Genomic DNA, 21771 nt, shown 5'->3' with positions numbered 1-21771 from the left:
TTTCAAAGATTAAGCTCCTATATAACAGCCCTTTGGCGCAAATCCTCACAAATCAAATATTATCTCCTCGTTTCCATCTACACAGAGGCACAAGACAAGGTTGCCCTTTGTCTCCCTTGCGCTTCGCCCTTGTAATTGAACCTCTTGCTGAGAGCATTTGTTCAGACCCTTTAATTTATGGTCATATATCAGAAAAATCAATAAATAAAATATCGTTATATGCTGATGATGTTCTTTTGTACGGTATATTACTCAGCCGGAAGCCACTATTGCAAAAATTTTAGAGAAAATCAATATATTTGGGACCTTCTCTGGGTATAGGATAAATTGGAATAAGAGCGAACTAATGCCAATACATAGTGTATGCGAGATGCCTCTTGGTTACAGACTCTCCCTCTCAACATATCACTGGACAAATTTACATATTTGGGAATCCAAATTACGAAACACCACAATATGTTATTCAACGCAAATTTTCCTCCATTACTGTCTGAACTACAGTTGAAAATACAATTTTGGAGGACTCTTCCAATATCACTACTGGGCAGAGTTAATGCTATTAAAATGGTATTCCTACCCCAATTATTGTATTTATTTCAGAATATCCCAGTGTCTCTTACCAACTCATTCTTTAAACAATTAGACACGATTGTAAACCCCTTTTTGTGGGATTACAAAACGCACAGAATTGGCAAGAGGCATCTCTGCAAAGCTAAAGGAGAGGGGGGCATTGCACTCCCAAATTTCCTATTTTACTATTGGGCTTCAAATATTATGATTATGACACACTGGTTAGATGACACAACATCTCCACCAAATTGGCTTGAGTTGGAACAAGAGGCATGTCAACCCTACTCGTTGAGAGCCATCCTTCTGTCTCCATCCATCGTTGAAAAGTCTGTATATAAGAGCAGTATAGTGATCCACACCACTCTGCGCATTTGGAAAAAAATTAGATCACACTTTAACTTACCTCCCATATCCTATGTCCTACCCATTGTTGGAAACCCTGGTTTTCCACCATCTAATCTGGACTGTGCTTTTAAGCTTTGGAAAGGGGCAGGTATCCACACAATAGGAGACTTGTACATTGGAGATACATTTGCCTCCTTTGCACAACTACAGAGTAAATATAAGTTGCAAGGGATTGACCACCTTAGATATCTGCAAATAAGAGACTATGTAAGGAAACACCTACCAAATTTTGAGACCTTTGAAGGTTCTAGTCTAGACGGATGTCTCCGACTCACATCATGCTCAGTTAAAGCAATATCTTACATATATAACACCTTACAATCCCTTAGTCCAGTTGATTCCAACCAAATAAAATCGAAGTGGGAGGAAGAAATGGGCATTGTGATCTCTGACATAACATGGAAGGGGGGGTTGGAGCACGTCCATCGATGCTCTAATAATGAAAGACACTGCTTAATTCAATTTAAAATCCTACATCGTCTTCACTATTCCAAGGAGAGATTACATAAAATATATCCTGAGCTCTCCCCGATATGTGACAAATGCCTGTCAGCAGATGATACACTACTACATAGCTTTGTTGACTGTCCCAAAGTTCAGGCTTATTGGATCAATATTTTCAAATCAATATCTGAAATACTTCAAATCCAATTGGAACCAGACCCACTAATTATCATTTTAGGAGTATCTGATGATACTATGAAGTTGACCAAAGCTCAGCAATGTTTCCTTTCCTACAGTCTTATTACTGGAAGGAGGTTGCTTCTCATGCACTGGAAAGAGAAGGAGGCCCCTCCTACAAAGTTGTGGCTCAGTGATCTTATGAACACACTCCACCTAGAAAGAATACAATACACTCTTATGGACAAACTCCCCTACTTAGATAAGGTGTGGTCACCTCTAATTAAGTATCTGGCAAATTAAAATCATGGTTCACTTAATGTCAACAAGCTTGACGGAGGAATGGGGTGGGGTCTGGGGAGAGTCGGGAATAGAACTCTGAGACTAAGTTAATGGAGAGTCTTTTTTTTTTTTAATTGTTGTTCATGTTTTTTTGTTTTCTTTTGTTCTATTGTGTTTTGGTCCTGTGGGTATTTTGTGTGTGTACGGGTGTTCATGGGGAAAAAAGGAAAAAGAGCAACAAATAATGAAACATGTGCGTGTGAAAGACATGCGACATACTGTATGTATATACTGTATATATGTATACATTGCTCAAATAAAACATATTTGAAACATGAAAAGTATTAAGTCATATGGAGTCCATGAAAAATAAACATTTTGCTGTACACATCAGTTACCCAGATGATGATGATGCAGCGTAAGTCTGCCACCCAGCCCTCTGTTTGATGTAGAGTGTGATAACATGGATGTCATACCTGCATACTATATTGAATACTATATTGAATCGTCTACATGGATGTTGTCATACCTGCATACTATATTGAATACTAAGGTGGGGTGTAGCAGGCAGTACAGAGTGTATACTGGGTCAGTATGCAGTATGTAATACACCAGTACTACAGTATCAGATTTGAAGAAAACAGCCCGTTACTGACTTCACCAAATAGAATACCATCTGTGGCATCAGAATCATTTCTATTATGATTCAGAGAGTCAAGTCCAATTGTTTTGCTCAGTGATAATTCAGTCACGCGCTACATAAACACACAATGCTAAAGGTACTATGTTTAAATATTTCATGCTCCAACATTAAAGTTTAAACTCTGTCACTGAATCCAACCTTTCAAACAAGAAGAACATCTGCTCATTTTCTTTACTTTATGAATACATTTTATTAATAATTCAGCTTAACATGGTGACGTGTCAACAGGAAGATGTCAGCTGTGTTCCAAATCTACTTCCTGTCCTCTTCCCCTTATCAGCTAAAATTATGTGTGTGTGTGTGTGTGTGTGTGTGTGATTTTATATATATCAGAATCAGAAGCACTTTATTGCCAGGTATGTTACACACACGAGGAATTTGACTCTGGTTCAACTTAGCTTTCATAGTACAGACAGAAAGAAAGTATAGGGAAAAAAAAAAACACACACAGAGAGAGAGTCTCACTGCAGTGAACTCCAGGGGGAGAATCGCGTTTCTACAGCAACGGCCTTGACAGCAGTGCTGGCTAGGAGAGCCAAGATAAGATTGGAATTTGTTTAGACTTATGATGGGTAGACGTGTCCTTTTTCGCTTAACCCGCTTGTCCATTCTGGCCACCAAAATGATCCATTTCTCTTTGCAAAGCCATCAACTTCTCCATGATGTTATCAATGTTGCGACTCAAGTTCTGAATAGCTACAGTCTGATTGCTAACAGCTCTGCCCAACGCCTCAATCATGTCGGGCAGCTTTGTGGGGCTTTGAACAGCTGCCACTGTTAACTGATTTCCTCGATACACCAGGGCAATGCCAAGTCCAATCAGCAAAAATCCTGTGATCATGGTTCCGAATAGGTAAATATCCTCAATGTCCTCCACAGAAAGAATCGACAAGCACACCACACGCCACTTCTCCCAGGCATCCATGGTGTATCCGGCTGCAAATGTTCCGGCAGGACAGGCAGGTTCCCCCGAACCCAAACTTCTAGTCGAGAAGTTTGTGTCAATTGCGTGAAGTGACCAGTTGATCAAATCCATAATTTCGATTCGGAGAACAGTGCAGGAAGGGTCTCTCAGACAAGACGAGTCCGCAGAAGCAAAGCAGGAGAGAAGCTTGTCAGGAAGGGAGAGGCTGAGAAATGAGAGATGAGAGGAAAAAACACCCACACATTTCACTCCTATCAGGACCGGGATGTGTAGGCATTAAAAAAAACCTCAGCGCAGCATTCCGTGAAGCACGGAGAAGAATTAACACAACAATTACACAAAAACATAGAAAGTACGAGAGAGCAAAGTCCCGTGGCAGCTGTCTGCGGCGCCATCTTGGATGGAAAATGGATCCATATATTCGCTCCTGGTCTCCAATGTTAATAAACTTTGCTCAAGTGTGTTACACTCCATTGGCCTTGATTGAGTTGGCCATTCAGGTCAAATGAAGTTAATTTATTTAAGCAAGATTTCTGACAGCTTACTTTTTTAATTGGCTAGCAAGCAATTTGAGAACTACAGTATGCATTGCTCATGATAGTTACGTGGCTGGCAAAATTAGAGCAAAACTTGATTTTGCTACTCAATTGAGCTAACAATTATGGAATACCTAACTAGTTAGAAAGTTAATAGATATCATTTCAACAATTTAACTCGTTAAATTTTTAGCTCTGTTGTGTACCAAACCTGTGACTTAGCTAGTTTTGCTAGCTAAAAGCCAGACCTTGATTTCTGTAAAACTGCTTCATGACACATGTACAACTGAATTAAACTGAGCTAATTATCTTTACATAAATGAGTCAACAAACTAGCTGTCATGCTATGTACTATTAAACATTTCTTAAGGTTCTTTTGTTTTTCTAAATGGAACTAGCAAGATATGCTGGCTATATAGCTATGATGTTAATTCAGCAAGTGTACTGACATTTCTACAGTTGTGTCTAATTAGTTAGCAAATCAGATAATTATCTTGCCAGTTTGCTAATCATTGATCAGATTCAAGTTTCTTTTTCAGAAAAGTGACATAGCTAGTTACAACACTGCATATCCTTTATGATAATTAAAGCATTGCTTAAATTCTAATGCTGTCTGTTTTCCAATACTGTAATCTTACTATATATTTTAGATAATAGGCAATTGCACAGCCATACTGCTAGTTAGCTAGACATTGCTTAACTTCTGAGAAAAAAAGAAAAAGAAAAAGTTTCTCATTCAAAATGGAACTACTAGTTTCCCTTGGTAGACTTCAAGCTGGCTAAATAATAGGCAAATCAGTTTAATGTTTTAAACCTTGAGTTTATTTCACGAGATAGTTCGTGAGTTAAGTAAGTATTATGCTAATTAGGTAGGCAGTGTTACATTTCTGACAGTTTTCTTTGCTGTAACCTGAGCTAGCTAGATTTGCTTGCTCTGGCTATGTGCAATATTTACTTTCACCATCAGGTTAGTCTTTCACATAACTTACCTTATTTTCTGTTGTTAGAATGCTAACTGTCTAGCCCCCATCTTATATTTTATTGCTGTTCTATTAGGCACTTTTTTAGGCATTTATTTATTGTACAGTTTTATTTTACATGCAGTTTATTTACAGCTTGTACTGTTGTATTGTTATGGAGTGATTTCTGGCACAAAAATTTCCTTCAGGATTAATAAAGTCTTATCTTATCTTATCTTATCTTATCTTATCTTATCTTATCTTATCTTATCTTATCTTATCCATCATGGTGATGTGCTGCCCTATATGGCTGCATTTTTCAGTAGCTCTTGGTGTGTTTTTGTTGTCTGTTCATGTTTACTCAGACTTTTAAGTTCCTAGTGTACTAATAAGTCTGATCAGTATAACCATGGATACAAGAGTAACAGAATGTTCGCAAGTTTATTTGGCAAGTTGATTGTTTATCTATCTATCTATCTATCTATCTATCTATCTATCTATCTATCTATCTATCTATCTATCTATCTATCTATCTATCTCTTAAAATATATGCTCCCTTTGAATCTGATGCTAGCAACATATTAAAATAAATAAATAAATAAAAAGAAAAAAATGGGACAGGGGCATGTTTACATTTGATATGTTGTCTTTGTACTATTTTCAAAGAAATATAGGGTTTCCATGATTTGCAAATCATTGCATTATATTTTTATTTATGTTTTACACAGTTTCCCAACTTTTTTGGAATTAGGATTGTACAAACTAGAGAATGTTGCAGGAGTTACATGGGGAAGGTATTGATGGCAAAACAGAATACTGAATACCTTCATATTTACATTCCAATGTTATTCTGTACAACCCCCCCCCCAAAAAAAAAAAAGATAATAATAATAAAATAAATTAAAATAAAATAAATCACTGGATCACCAGTGACATGAAAGAATGAATGACAGCTACCAAAACAATAAGTGACAGCCTTCAGGGATGGTGTCAGGGAGGAACCAAGGTAGATTCAGGGACAGCTGAGGATCCAGATGAGAGAGGTGAAAGACAAGTACATAAAGTGGGGTGGGGTGGACAGAGCAAATGAGTTAAACCTGTTTTATGGCCACCAACTCACCTTCTTCTGCTGTTCTGACCCATCTTACCCCACCCTGCCACCACATCTCCCACTGCTCCACTGACCTGCTCCCTTCTCTCCTTGCCCAAACATGTTCTCATATGTTTCCCACCTTCACCACAGGGCAGGTCAGGAGGGGGCTGAGAAGGATCCAAGCAATGGAAAACTGCATGCCCAGAATGCAGGTCCTCCATCTTCTAAGACTACAGGTCTGTAGTACACTGGACCCCCTGCAGTTTAACTACAAAGAGCAGGTTGGAGTAGAGGACACTATAATTTACATGCTCCGCTGTGCTTACTCTCACTTGGATAAGTTAGGGGGGTGGTGTGAGGATTACATATTTGATTTCTCCAGCACTTTCAACACCATCTGGCCCCTCCTGCTGATAGAGATGAAAATGGATGTCCACCTGATGTCCTGGATTACAGACTATCTGACAAGCAGGCCACAACTTACCAGGTAAAAGGACTGTGTCTGTGTGTGAGCAGTACTAGGGCACCACAGGGACTACAGTGGATATTAAAAGTCTACCCCTGCTAAAATGGCAGGTTTTTTTGTGATAAAACTATGAAACCAAGATAAATCCTGTCAGAACTTATTCCACTTTTATTGCAAAATTGCAATCTAGACAAAGAAGGTAAAAACAAATCAGAAACTGTTTGGGGTAAAACAAAAAAATGAAAATGAATCCATACAAAAACCTGGTTGTATAATTGTGCACACCATAATCAATGATGTGGCTCTGTTCAGAATCAACCAATCACATTCAGTCTCATCTCAAATAGTAGTTTGTGTACACCTGACATCAATTAAAGTGGCTCTGATCGACCTCAGATAAAATCTGGCTCTTCCTGTAGAATTATTCTGATATGCAATTAGTTGCATCATACTCCAAAAGCCATGGTCTGCAAAGAGTTTTCAAAACATGAACAGGATTTCATCATTAAAAAGTATCAATCAGGGCAGGGGTACAAAAAAGTATCCAAAACATGAAACATCCCATGGAGCACAGTGAAGACAGTTATCAACAAGTGGACAAAATATGGCTCAACAGTGATTCTACCAAGATCAGGACATCCCTCCAAGATTGATGAGAAGACAAGGAGAAAACTGGTCAGGGAGGCTACCAAGAGGCCTATAGCAACTTGAAAGGAGCTGCAGGATTTCATGGAATGTACTGATTCTTCCCTACATGCAGCAACAATCAATCAGTCATATTCTTCATATATCTTGGTTGTGGCATAGGGTAGCAAGATGAAAGCCTTTACTCACAACGAAAAACATCCAAGCCTGGCTAAACTTTGCCAAAAGGTATATCCAGTCTCCCACAACCATGTGGAAAAATATATTATGGTCTGATAAGACCAAGATTGAACTATCCATCCATTATCTGTAGCCACTTTTCCTGTTCTACAGGGTCACAGGCAAGCTGGAGCCTATCCCAGCTGACTATGAGGTACACCCTGGACAAGTTGCCAGGTCATTGCAGGACTGACAGATAGAGAAAAAACAACCATTCACACCTACAGTCAATTTAGAGCCACCAATTACCCTAACCTGCATGTCTTTGGGGGAAACCAGAGCACCTGGAGGAAACCCCCACAGACACGGGGAGAACATGCAAATTCCATACAGAAAGGCCCTCACCAGCCGCTGGGCTCAAACCCAGAACCTTCTTGCTGTGAGGCAACAGTGCTAACCACTACACCACCATGCCGCCCCCCAAGGTTGAACTATTTAGCCATAATTCCAAAGGGTATGTTTGACACAAAAATATCAGCACATCATCAAAATAACACCATACCCACAGTGAAGCATAGTGGAGGCAGCATCATGCTTTGGGGCTAATTCTCTTCAGCTGGAACTGTTTGTTTGTTTGTTTGTTTGCGTTTTTTGCATGCAATAAAGGTGGGGTAAGTTCTGACAGGATTTATCCTATTTTTTTTTAAATACAAAAAGATCTGCCATTTTAGCAGGGATGTGTAGACTTTTTATATTCACTGGATATCCGATTGGGACTTTGTTGGCTGGTGTATAATATTTCCGGTGGGCTGAATATTTCCAAGACCAAGGAGATCAAAAAGCCCTGTATGTACGTTTGGGGAGTGCCTGTTAGAGAACCCACTCTGTCTAGGCCGTCGGCATGGTGAGGTAGGGTGGCCAGTTTCTTTCGTCGCCGCCTTTTGACTTCCCCAGTGTTTTTTCACCAGGTCCACATTCACTGCTGGGTGGACAGGGAGTGAGCCCCAGATCCCCGTCAAGCCAAGGCTTGAACCAGGGACCGTTCGCTTAGCGGTCAAGCGCTCTAACCACTTGGCCACCTGCGCTCCCCAAGGAGATAGTGGTGGGCTATTAGAAATCTAGCCCTACCCTGCTGCCAATTTCTATCAAGGGGGTTCAAGTCCTATAACTTCTGCAGGAAGATGTTGCAGATGTTTTCCCAGTCAGAATGGCTTTTCTGCTGTTTTTTTTTTTTTTTACACTGTTCATACTTGTTGTAAGACAAATGTGAAAGGAAAGGACTCCAACCACCTGAACAAATTATGGTAGTAAAAAGCAGGTTCTGAAGCTGCTCTACTGTTTATCCCCAGAACCATAGTGTATGTTGCACACATCAGGAAACCACTGATATGTACACTGTGTATATAGCAATAAAGCACTACTCATTGAAGCCACTTTTTTTGACAATCTGTTTTTCAAAAAATTCTCTTAATTATCAGACTAGTTTGCAAGGCATTGTTTAAATTCTGAGGCAGTTTTCTTTTTATAAGAGTAATAAAATGGTTAGAGAAGCTGTTTACAGAATTGCAAACATTAAAACTGTGTTGTTGTTGTTGTTGTTTTTTCCTCTGAGAGGATATTTTCTCAGAGTCTGGTTGTTGATACACAGTTTATCTTTCAACCCAAACACTTTGCTAAACATCGGAACAGACCTTCCAGAAACATCCTTTCCCTCATCTCTTGCTTCATCTTGTTTATCCTGCAATGTCCGTAAACTTGTGTGCTAATTTTATACTTTATTTTTGTCTTGTGCATGTTAAACAGAAGTGATATCTCCTCAGGACTCAATCAAGGCAAACTTGTGATCATTAAAGTTTGTTAAAGAGGCAGTTTAGCTTCTGCTAAAGCAGATTACAGTTTTGTGCTAACACATGCTTCATTACATCCGCTACCATGAGCACTGAGGAGATAATGAAGTAAATAAACCTGCACGCCTTGAAGAACAAGTGCTGAGAAGTGTGTGGTGAGATTTAAGGCACTAATAAGAAAATAAATGGCGTGAGAAAGGTGGCTTTCCTCCCAGTTAGTGTGTGTGTGTGGGTGTCCATGTGTGTGAAACATGCGCTAATGCTCGTTATTGTGCTGAAGAAAGATTTACACTGTGGGTACACTCAGCCACCACATGGGTACACTCAGCCACCACATTCAGTGTCATATAAAAAAACACATACAGATGCTTTACTTTATAAATCTTTATTGCTCAAGATAAACAGTGGAATGTTCCAGAAGTAATAGCATCATTCATGATTCGCTTTGGTAAATAATATAACGAGTCTTGTTGTGTTAAAGAGCAACACATAGTGTGAAATGTCTGATTGTGAGTTTAGACAGAAGTAATGTTCCCAGAATATCTTTTAAAAAATTTATATAAGAACATACATTGGCATGAGAGACATGGCTCACTGTGAACTAGTGGGTTGTCAAAAAGCATTATAGAAACTGTGAGGAAATAATAATCAAAAGGGACTCAATTCTGTGAACTGTGCTTCCAAGAAAACTGACTTTACTGGCTAGAAAGATGGCTAACTATCATGCTAGTCAACCAGATTGTAGCTAAATTGGACAGGATCCTTGTCCAATTTTGTAGGATATTTAATTAGCAAGCTGACCTATTAACCAGGTGTAGCAATTCTGGTGGGTGGGTGGAGCACAGAAGGACGGCAGGCCAGAACTGAGTTCAACAAAACTCTTTTATTTTCCACTTTTCAGTGTACTTATTTTCCACTCTCCCAGCCACACATGCACACACACACAAAGCGTCTGGTTGGGGAGATAGCTCCCTTCCTCTGCCCTCTCTCTCCTTATATAGGGTGCGGTCACTGGGGAAGACACACAAAACACATGTTAACTGACATCAGGTGCAGTGATTCTGCCACTTACCTTCCCTGACTCCGCCCTCCGGTCAGAAACCAACGCTTGACCACGCCCCCACTGCCACACCAGGTATACATAGTTTTCACTGACGTCACGGCATTCCGGGGAAAGCCCTCCAGCCGCCATCTTGTGGGCCAAACAAAACGGACCATCGCCATTACCAGCTACGTTATCTCGGACGAAATTATGAAGTTATATAGTCAGTTTTCTAAAATAAAGATCAATGTCGGCAAAATCAAGCAAACAGAAGTACATAGATACATTAGATGACATCTCACGACAACGATATGCAGCTAAACTGGCCTTGATTGGGGGAATTGACCCCTATGAAGTGGACAAAGATGCATTTTCAAGTGACTATGCAGGGCTGCCAAAGCCTGAAACTGCCAAAGCCTGCTCCAAAGCCTGAAACTGACTTCATCAAACTTTAAAGGCTGTCTGATATATACAACTTTTATATATTCTAGCATTAAATAGACTGTTGAATGTTATGCAACCAAAATAAGTTGATTAAACACAAATCAAATCATACACAGGGATGCAAACAGCGCGCCTTTTGGCGGATGCCGCCTTTTTCACGGCTGAATCGTGCAGATCCGATTTTTTTTTTTTAGGGGGGGCGTTGGAGTGTCTGATTATAATTTCAAAGTAAATTCTGTATAAAAATTACTAAATAAGCAAATCCGTTACAGTCCATGAAACATAGGAAGTATAAGGATGAGAAAAAAACAGTAAATCGGAAAGCTGCGCACATTTGCAGTAACGGATGTAATGGATTTGCTTATTTAGTAATTTTAATACAGAATTTACTTTGAAATTATAATCAGACACTCCAATGCCCCCCCCCCCCAAAAAAAATCGGATCTCCGCGATTCAGCCGTGAAAAAGGCGGCATCCGCCAAAAGGCACGCTGTTTGCATCCCTGCATACAGAATAGACCTAAAATGTTTTTCAAAAATGACCCTTGCGTGAGTGAAGTGACAAGTGTCAAATAGAAACGTGACAAACGAGTGATATTAAGTGTACACTACAATGTAAACGTACACTCAGCGGTTCCAGTTAGGCATTCTCCAGAGATTGTTTACATGATGTTTTGGTTTCCAAAAACAAACTTAAACACAATTGATTGTTTATTTAAACAACGTACCACTTATAAAATGATCGGAGCAGACTTTCCTGTGTTTGGAAGGCTGATAATCCTTGCTGTTGATTCTTGCAAGCCATAGATTTCTCCTTTGTATGCTGAGTTTCTTTGTTTGCTTGCCTTCGTGCTCCTGTACAGTGGGAATTCCATAAAAGCTCCACTTGACGTCATCATCTGACCTATTATGACAGCTGTGAATACAACAGGTGTGCACCATTGCCAGCTTTAAATAGCCTGCTTGGGTTCTTTTGAAGACTTTGTACTCGCGCGTTACAATGTGTGCTCAGTGACCCGTACGGTAAGCTTGACCCACAAGATGGCCGCCACTAGGGAATCCCCGACTCTGTGACATCATGTGCAAACTATGTATAGCAAAATTTTGAACCATTGGTTAAAGTAATAAGTTAACTAGATTTTCTAGCTAGTTAGCAAACCAGATAATCCAACATTTTCCATTTTAAACTATTGTGTTGGCTAGTTTTGCTAGCTAGTTAGCCATTTTACTAATTATCCACCAAGTGAGAAGGCTTTCATCAGCCTGTCACACCTGCGCACCATGGCACGTGCATCAGTCGAACTCTTGGCTGCACTCTGGACTGTGTGTGCACGCCGTTAACCATGCACATCTACACAAGATTAAGGCGCAATCAGTGTGCCTATATAAAGACTCTGCAAACACACGCTCAATGCAAAGTATTGCACTATGTGTGGATACATTACCGAGCCTTAGTTCCTTGATTGTTTTCCTGGTTTTCTGATTCCTGATTTCCTGTTTCCTTGTTATTTGATTCTGTCTGTGCCTGTGATTATCTGTTTGTGCCTTGCTTGACCTTTTACATGTGTTCTCATTTCTGATTTTGCCTGCTGATTTGGATTGTTTGCCTGTTGTCTCTTTTATAAATAAAATGTTTCTGCACTTGCATCCATCTACCAACCCATCCCTGACAGAATACTTCACCAAACTATGGAAGTAGCACAAGTCTGCCAGCATGCTCTTCCAAGACACTTCTGGATTTCTGTACCTCAGCCCCTAACCATGTTTTTCTGGCAGCATGCTGGATTTGCCACCCCGGCACCTTATGATGGAGTGCATCACCCAAGGGGATTCAGCCTGCAGTATGCCTTTTTTGTGGACCTCGAAGAACCCAAGCCTCTAGAACATGTCTGGGTAAGCTGCATGATCTCTTGTCTCATGTACCTCATGAGAGTAGAGCACCCATGCCTTTGGAGCTCACAGGCTTTTCAGGTCATGCTCTGGTACATCTTTGAAACATTAGAGAAGGAGGACCCCCATGAAATTTTTTGGGAGGGGGCTATCATGGCTGAGGCTGATGCAGCGGCAACAGGGGAGGCCATCACTCCATAGCCAGTCCCACAGCCCATTCCACAGTCAATCCCAGACCCAGCACCTGAACCAGAGCCAGAGATAGAGTCAGTGCAAGAGCCAGAGCCAGTGCCAGAGTCTTAGCCAGTGCTCACTCCAGTGCAAGAGCCAGTGCCTGAACTAGTGCTAGAGCCAGTGCCACAGTCAGAGCCAGTGCCAGTTCTAGCTCCAGCTCAAGAACCAGTGCCAGAGCTAATGCTAGATTTGGAACCAGAGCCAGTGCCACTGCCAGTGCCAGAATAAGTGCCTGAACCAGTGGCAGTTCCAGAACCGGTGCCAGAGGACGTTGGGGCAGGCTCTGCCCCAGCCAGCTATGAACATGTTTTCATCCCTCTGCCACCCAGCTATAAAGATATCATTGTCCTGCCACCACCCGGCTATGAAGATATTGTCCCACTGCTGCCTGGCCATGAAGATGCCATCTCACTGCTGGGTCCTGACTGGGACCGGAACGATGCACAGAGCTCATGCCTGAGTCCAGTCCAGAGGTCAAGTCATGTTCAGAACTCAAGTCCATATCCAGTCTAGAGGCCAAGTCCAGTCAAGAGCTCGAGCCCATGCCTGAGTCCAGTCCAGAGTCCAAGTCAGTTTCAGAACTTGAGCCCGCATCCAGTCCGAAGTCCACATCCAGTCCAGAGCTCAAGCCCATGCCTGAGTCCAGTCCAGAGACCAAGTCATGTCCAGAGCTTGAGCCCGAGTCCAATCCAGAATTTGAGCCCATATCCAGTCAGGAGTCCATGACGAGTCCAAGGCAGGAGCCTATGTTCAGTCTGAAGCCCAAGTCCTGTCCAGAGCTCTAACCCATGATTGTATCCAGTCTGAAGCCCAAGTCCTGAACAGGGCTCGAACCTATGCCTGTATCCAGTCCAGAGTCCAAGTCATGTTCAGAGCTCAAACACACTTCCAGTCCAGAGTCCAAGTCTTCTTCTGAGCCCGAGCGCACTTCCAGTCAAGAGTGTAAGTCCTGTCCTGAGCCTGAACCCAAGCCCCCACCTGAGCCAAGTATCCAGTACCACATTGGCTCAGAGCAATGTGCCGATGACATGGCATCCAGTGTCAGGCCCTCATCCCCAGGGCCAGGTAAATGGATTTATGTTCCCAGAGGAAGCTCTTTGTGTGTGTGTGTGTGTGTGTGGGGGGGGGGGGGGGGGGGGGGGTCTGTCACACCTGCGTGCCGTGGTGCATGCATCAGTCAAACTCTTGGACATGCTCTGGACTGCGCACATGTCGAGCAGACTCTCGCATGTGTGCTATTAACCATGCACACCTGCACAAGATTAAGACACAATCAGTGCATTAATCTGTAAATCAGTAATCAGGTGCAATCATTAAAGACTCTGCAAACACACGCTTAGTGCAAAGTATTGCATTATGTGTGGACACATTTACCAAGCCTTAGTTCCTTGATTGTGTTCCTGGTTTCCTGATACCTGATTTCCTGTTTCCTCTGGGGTTTTTTTGGTTCTGCCTGTGATTATCTATTTGTGCCTCGCTCAACATTTTGCATCTGTTCTCTTTTCCAATTTTGCCTGCCGATTTGGATTGTTTGCCTGTTGTCTCTTTTATAAATAAAATGTTTCTGCATGGGCGGCACAGTGGTGTAGTGGTTAGATTAGATTAGATTAGATTAGATTAGATTAGATTAGATTAGATTAGATTAGATTAGATTAGATTAGATTCACTTTATTCATCCCACATCGGGGAAATTCACATGTTACAGTAGCAAGAAAATGTCAAACAGATAACAAATAAAACTGAAATAAAAATTAGACAAACGAAGGATTAAATACAGAGGGCTATTTGCATTATCTACCGTGAAAAAGTATAGAAAAATTGCCTTATTGAGAGGCTCAGAAAAATTGCACATTACAGGTAGACTCTGTATATATACAGACACATATATACATAAATACATAAATTATATATATATATATATATATATATATATATATATATATATATATATATATATATATGCATAAAAATAGTTTAAGGCCTATATTATTGCACATAATAATTGCATCGATGAGAGATGGCAGAGGTAGTAGTGGTGAAGTAGTGCAAATATAATGACAAACAGGTTATTGGTGCTACGTTACAAGTTGTGGGTGTTATACAGTCTGACAGCAGTAGGTATGAATGACCTGTGGTATCTCTCCTTCTTACACTGTGGGTGTAGCAGTCTACTACTAAAAGAGCTGCTTAAAGCCCCCACAGCCTCATGTAGGGGTTGAGAGGGATTATCCATGATTGAGGTCAGCTTGGCTAACATCCTCCTCTCACCCACCACCTCAATGGAGTCCAGAGGACAGTCCAAGACTGAGCCAGCCCTTCTGACCAGTTTATTAAGTTTCTTCCTGTCCCTCTCTGAACTTCCACAGCCCCAGCAGACCACAGTGTAGAAAATCGCTGATGCTACCACAGAGTCATAAAAAGTCCTAAGCAGTGTCCTGCACACACCAAAAGACCTCAGTCTTCTCAAGAGGTGGAGACGACTTTGGCCCTTCTTGTACAAGACATCTGTGTTGTTAGTCCAGTCCAGTTTGTTGTTGAAGTGAACACCCAGGTATTTGTACTCCTCCACGATCTCAATGTCCAAACCCTGGATGTTCACTGGTGCAATTTGAGGAACCGTCCTTCTGAAATCAATCACCACCTCCTTTGTCTTGCTGGCATTGATGCGCACGTGGTTCAGTTCGCACCAGGCAACAAAGTTGGTGATGACCTCTCTGTACTCCAGATTGTCCCCCTCTGACACATGTCCAATGATGGCTGTATCATCTGAGAACTTCTGGAGGTGGCAGCTGTCCATGTTGTAGCTGAAGTCAGATGTGTAAAGTGTAAAGAGGAAAGGAGAGAACACTGTACCCTGTGGAGCCCCTGTGCTGTAGACTACCACATCAGACACACAGTCGCGGAGCCTCACATACTGCGGTCTGTTAATGAGGTAGTTGATGATCCATGCAGCCAGGTGGCAGTCGACACCAGCTCCCTCAAGCTTCCCCCTAAGCAGTGATGGCTGGATTGTGTTGAAAGCACTGGAGAAGTCAAAGAACATGATTCTCACAGTGCTCACAGTGCCCTCCAGGTGCAAAAGTGACCGGTGTAGTAGGTAAATGACAGTGTCATCCACACCAATGCCCGGTCGATGTGCGAACTGCTGGGGGTCCAGCTTACTGTTCAACAGGTGTCGGAGGTGGGAGAGAACAATCCTCTCCATGATCTTCATTAGCGCTGTCGCCTCACAGCAAGAAGGTCCAGGTTCGAGCCCTGTGGCTGGCGAGGGCCTTTCTGTGCGGAGTTTGCATGTTCTCCACATGGGTTTCCTCTGGGTGCTCCGGTTTCCCCCACAATCCAAAGACATGCAGGTTAGGTTAACTGGTGACTCTAAATTGACCATAGGTGTGAATTGTTGTCTGTGTCTATGTGTCAGCCCTGTGATGACCTGGCGACTTGTCCAGGGTGTACCCCGCCTTTCGCCCATAGTCAGCTGGGATAGGCTCCAGCTTGCCTGCGACCCTGTAGAACAGGGTAAAGTGGCTAGAGATAATGAGATGAGATGAGAAAGGCACTCAATTTCTGATGCATATTTTTTGTCAGAATTGAGTTAGGTAGTTAGCAAGATTACCGTGTACCACTAATTAACCAGGTATTCCTCAATCCATGTTTTTTTAATTTATTATTATTATTATTATTGCTATATAAGGCTGTTGACTACCATGCTACATAGCAAAGCACTCAATTGATGCTCATCAGTTGGGGTTTTTTTTCTTCTTTTTTCAAAGTTGTAAGCTAGTAATTTTTGGCTGATTAACAAGCTGGCTCACAATAACAGGCATTACTCTCTTTCTGGGGGGGAAGCTTCAGGTAAGCTAGTTTTGCTTGCTGGTTAACAAGTTTGCTAACTATACTAGTAGTGATGTAGCTGTTCCTAAATTTGTAATTTTCCATTTTTTTCTTTTAACCTGCATGATTTGCGAGCTGGTTAACAAGCTGAATAAATATTATGCTTGTCTGATAGGCATTTGCTTTGTTTCTGACAGTTTCATTTTTATAAATTGAGCTAGTTTATATTGCTGACTATTTGTTATTGGACTTCTGTGCTAGTCACGGTTTGTCCATAATGAACACCATGTTCGAGCATAGGGGTGTCCATAAGTGCACGTGGCACCAGGACACCTTAGGTTGGAGGTTGCTGATTGACTTTGTTGTCGTTTCATCTGATCTCTGTCCCTATTTCTTGGACACTCGGGTGGAGAGAGGGGCTGAGCTGTCAACTGATCTGATGGTGAGTTGGATCCACTGGTGGAGGAGGAAGCCAGACAGACCTGGCAGGCCCAAACATATGGTGAGGGTCTGCTGGGAACATCTGGCCGAGCACTCTGTTGGGGAGGTCTTTAACTCCCACCTCTGGGAGAGCTTCTCCCAGCTTCTGAGGGAGGTGGGGGACATTGAGTCTGAGTGGACCATGTTCTCTGCCTCCATTGTCGATGCAGCTGTTTGGAGCTGTGGCCTCAAGGTCTCCGGTGCCTGTTGTGGCAGCAATCCCCTAACCTGGTAGTGGACACCAGAAGTAAAGGATGCCATCAAGCTGAAGAAGGAGTCCTATCAGGCCATGTTGGTCTCCAGGATTCCTGAGGCAGCTGATGGGTATCGGCAGGCCAGGCATGCCACAGCTTGGGCAGTTGCAGAAGCAAAAACTCAGAACTGGGAGGAGTTCGGTGAGGCCATGGAGGAGGACTATCGGTTGGCCTCAAAGAAATTCTGGCAAACTGTTCAGCACCTTAGGAAGGGGAAGCAGTACTCTGCCAACACTGTTTACAGTGCGGGTGGGGAGCTGTTGACCTTGACTGGGGATATTGTCGGGCCGTGGAAGGAATACTTCGAGGATCTCCTCAATCCCACCGTCACGTCTTCCATTGAGGAAGTGGAGGCTGATGACTCAGAGGTGGACTCATCCATTACATAAGCCGAAGTCACTGAGGTGGTTTGCAAGCTCCTTGGTGGCAAGGCACTGGGGGTGGATGAGATCCGTCCTGAGTATCTCAAGTCTCTGGATGTTGTGGGGCTGTCTTGGCTGACATGCCTCTGCAACATCACGTGGCGGTTGGGGACAGTGCCTCTGGAGTGGTAGACCAGGGTGGTGGTCCCTCTTTTTAAGAAAGGGGACCAGAGAGTGTGCTCCAATTATAGGGGAATCACACTTCTCAGCCTCCCCAGGAAGGTTTACGCAGGGTACTGGAGAGGTGAATTTGGCCAATAGTCGAACCTTGGATCCAGGAGGAACAATGCAGTTTTTGTCCTGGTCATGGAACACTGGACCAGCTCTATACCCTTCATAGGGTGTTCATGGGAGTTTGCCCAACCAGTCCACATGTGCTTTGTGGATCTGGAGAAGGCATTCAACTGTGTCCCTCGTGGTATCCTGTGGGGGGTGCTTCGGGAGTATAGGGTTCAGGGCTCTTTGCTAAGGGCTGTCCAGTCCCTGTACGAATGGAGCAGGAATCTGGTTCGCATTGCTGGCAGTAAGTCAGACCTTTTCCCAGTGCATGTTGGACTTCGGCAGGGCTGCCCCTTGTCACTGGTTCTGTTCATAATTTTTATGGACAGAATTTCTAGGCACAGCCAGGGGCCGGAGGGAGTCCAGTCTGGGAACCACAGGATTTCATCTCTGCTTTTTGCGGATGATGTTGTCCTGTTGGCTTCTTCAAACCAGGACCTTCAGCATGCACTGGGGCGGTTTGCAGTTGAGTGTGAAGCAGCTGGGATGAGAATCAGCACCTCCAAGTCCGAGGCCATGGTTCTCGACCGGAAAAGGGTGGCTTGCCCTCTCCAGGTTGGTGGAGAAGTCCTGCCTCAAGTGGAGGAGTTTAAGTATCTTGGGATCTTGTTCACAAGTGAGGGAAGGATGGAGTGCGAGATCGATAGGTGGATCAGTTCAGCCTCCGCAGTGATGTGGTTGCTTTACCGGTCTGTCATGGTGAAGAAGGAGCTGAGCCAAAAGGCAAAGCTCTTGATTTACTGGTCAATCTACGTTCCGACTCTCACCTATGGTCATGAGCTTTGGGTAATGACCGAAAGAACAAGCTTGCGGATACAAGCGGCCGAAATGAGTTTCCTTTGCAGGGTGGCTGGGCGCTCCCTTAGAGATAGGGTGAGAAGCACAGTCACTTGGGAGGAGCTCGGAGTAGAACCTCTGCTCCTCCACATCAAAAGCCACCACATCAGGTGAGGTGACTCGGGCATCTCTTTCGGATGCCTCCTGGACGCCTCCCTGGGGAGGTGTTCCAGGCATGTCCCCCCGGGAGGAGGCCTCAGGGAAGACCCAGGACACACTGGAGGGACTATGTCTCTCGGTTGGCCTGGGAACGCCTCGGTGTTCTTCCCGAGGAGCTGGCTGAGGTGTCTGGGGAGAGGGAAGTTTGGGCTTCCATGCTCAGACTGCTGCCTTCGCGACCCGGCCCCGGATAAGCGGATGAAAATGAGATGAGATATTGCTGACTATTTATCAAGTAGTTGTACTATCATGTTTGCTCACAACTACCAAACCCATCAAATTAGCCAGGATTTTAAAATTATTATTATTATTATTATTATTATTCAAAAATTCCTTTTTCATAATCAAGACACAATTCGTTCATTAACTGATATTTTCCTATTCCAAAATTTGAATAAGCTCATTTATAAATAATAAGCTGAGTGGAGTGTTAACCTTTCTTTGATCACACATGGAAGCTGAAGAGCTGATGGACAGAAATTTGGACTCCTGTCTGACAAAACTGAAAATGAAGTCCTCTTGTCCTCATTGGTCTTCCACCAAGGGTGTGCTAATGACCTCATCCCCTCTTGGGATTTCCTCATCCTCATCATTAAGTCAAGAAAAGTAGATAGAACAAGCACACTTGGAAAGAGATGATGAGCTCCTAAAGCTACTGAGGAAGAAAAAAATACAGATCATTAATTAAATTGTGTGGTGCAAGCAGGTGAATGTGATATACAAAAATGCAATTACTGTTACTGTTTAAAGTGTAGAAAATGCAATTTTCCTACAGCATTGTTGAAGTTTGGGTTCTGACCTGTCAAAAGGAGTTGATTCTTCTTCTATACCAGCAGCTCTGACAATAGTGCAGCTGCAGATCATTAGTTTATATTCATGGGCTTATTCACAGGGGCTTGTACATTGGAAGCTCAGCATAAATGCATTAAAAGACGAGTGTAATCACTAATATGGTGAGGTATTCTGTGAGATGTTTATTGATCATCACATCAAGAAAGTTTAGGGTTCAAACCTCATGGCCGACTTGGGCTTTCTGTGTAGAGTTTTCATGTTCTTGTGACTGTGTGGATTTTAGATTGTGTATCCCAGGGTGAACCCCACCTCTCACCTGAAGTCAGCTGGGATTGACTCCAGCTTCCCTCACAACCCTGATGAATATGCAGTATAGAAAATGGATGGATGGATGGACAGCTGGATGGTATAAATCGAACCCTTGTCAAAGAAAAATGTATTGAAGTGAATTTTAAAAATATATAGTTCATATTAAAAGGACATACTTTTAGCGTTAACACTTAATACAGTACTAGTCAAAAGTTTGGATACACCTTTTATTTCCATGGTTTTTTTTTTTTCTTTATTTTTAGAAATTAGAAGACACTGCATACATTAAAGAAATGTTGGCCCATTGTTTTTCTTTACTTGGTTGAGTGGTTCTTGACATATTATATGGATTACTACAGTTGTGGAATAGGGCTATTTACTCTATTTTTATTATGTATCATTTACTGTTTGATATCAAATACATTACAAAGGCAAGAAATTGCACTAATTAAATTTTGATGAGGTACACCTGTTAATTGAAAAGCATTCCAGGTGATTACCTCATGAAGCTGGTTAAGATGATGCCAGTAACGTGCAAAATGTCATCAAGGTAAACGCTGGATACTTTGAATAATCTAAAATATGAAACGTATTTATTTTTTCACAATTTTTGTTTTCTACATAATTCAATACATGTTCCATATGTTATTTAATTGTTTTGATATCTTCAGTATTGTTCTACAATGGAGAAAATAGTCAAAATACAGAAAAAACACTGAGTATGTCAGCGTGTCTAAACTTATGACTAGCAGTGTCGAGGAGAGCAGGGAGGCTTGGGATAGTTTGTCCTCCCATAAATTAATTTCAATCAATCAGGTTTTAGATGATCAGAAGTTAGATGTTGCCCCTTAGAGTAACCTATTTCCTTTGGAGCCATGAAGCTGGACACTGCAGTAAGGTTTGTGTAGGTAAATATTTTTATCAACCAAAATTTGTATTTTCTACCTCAACTCTATCTCCATTCTGTGGCGTAATGTGTGCTGGAGAATTGAGGATATCTTCAGAATTAAAGTATGTTGTCTAGAGTTACCATATGTAGTATTATTTATTCAACTTAAATTATGGGGAAAAAACAATTGATTATTTTCAAAATGGCCAGATGGGGAGAGTTGGGACAGTTCATCATGTTACAGGTTTTATCTTGTGGTTTACAAATATAAAATTGTTTAAAATTTTTTGTTAAAAATGTGGGTGTGTACCTGCATAAGGATTAAGCTTATTTCATTCCTTCTTAAGAAGGAAACTGTTTGTTTTGTCTCATTGTCAGTAGCAGTGCTGAAAACCGGAGTTTGGAGCAGCCTCCAAATATGGCCGTTCCGGACTACATCTCGCAAGCACCACAGTGCCCCTCATCTCCAGAGTACTAACATGTGCACCTTTCCCCTATTTGCCAGTAATCACTTCTCTATATAAGCTCAGCAGTCACAAAGACCTGTTGTGAAGTATTGTTCTGTGTCTCTGTACTTGATCATACCAAGCCTTCTGGCTTCCTGCTGAACTACTTGTGTTTTAACTCAGTTTGTGTTTATTTCCCAACTCTGTTTCCTTGCCTGCCCTTTGACATCCTGTTTGTTGATTGACTGACCCG

The sequence above is a fragment of the Neoarius graeffei genome, chromosome 18 (genome assembly GCF_027579695.1).
Source record: "Neoarius graeffei isolate fNeoGra1 chromosome 18, fNeoGra1.pri, whole genome shotgun sequence".
Taxonomy (NCBI): domain Eukaryota; kingdom Metazoa; phylum Chordata; class Actinopteri; order Siluriformes; family Ariidae; genus Neoarius; species Neoarius graeffei.
Note: the sequence above shows the minus strand (reverse complement) of the source record.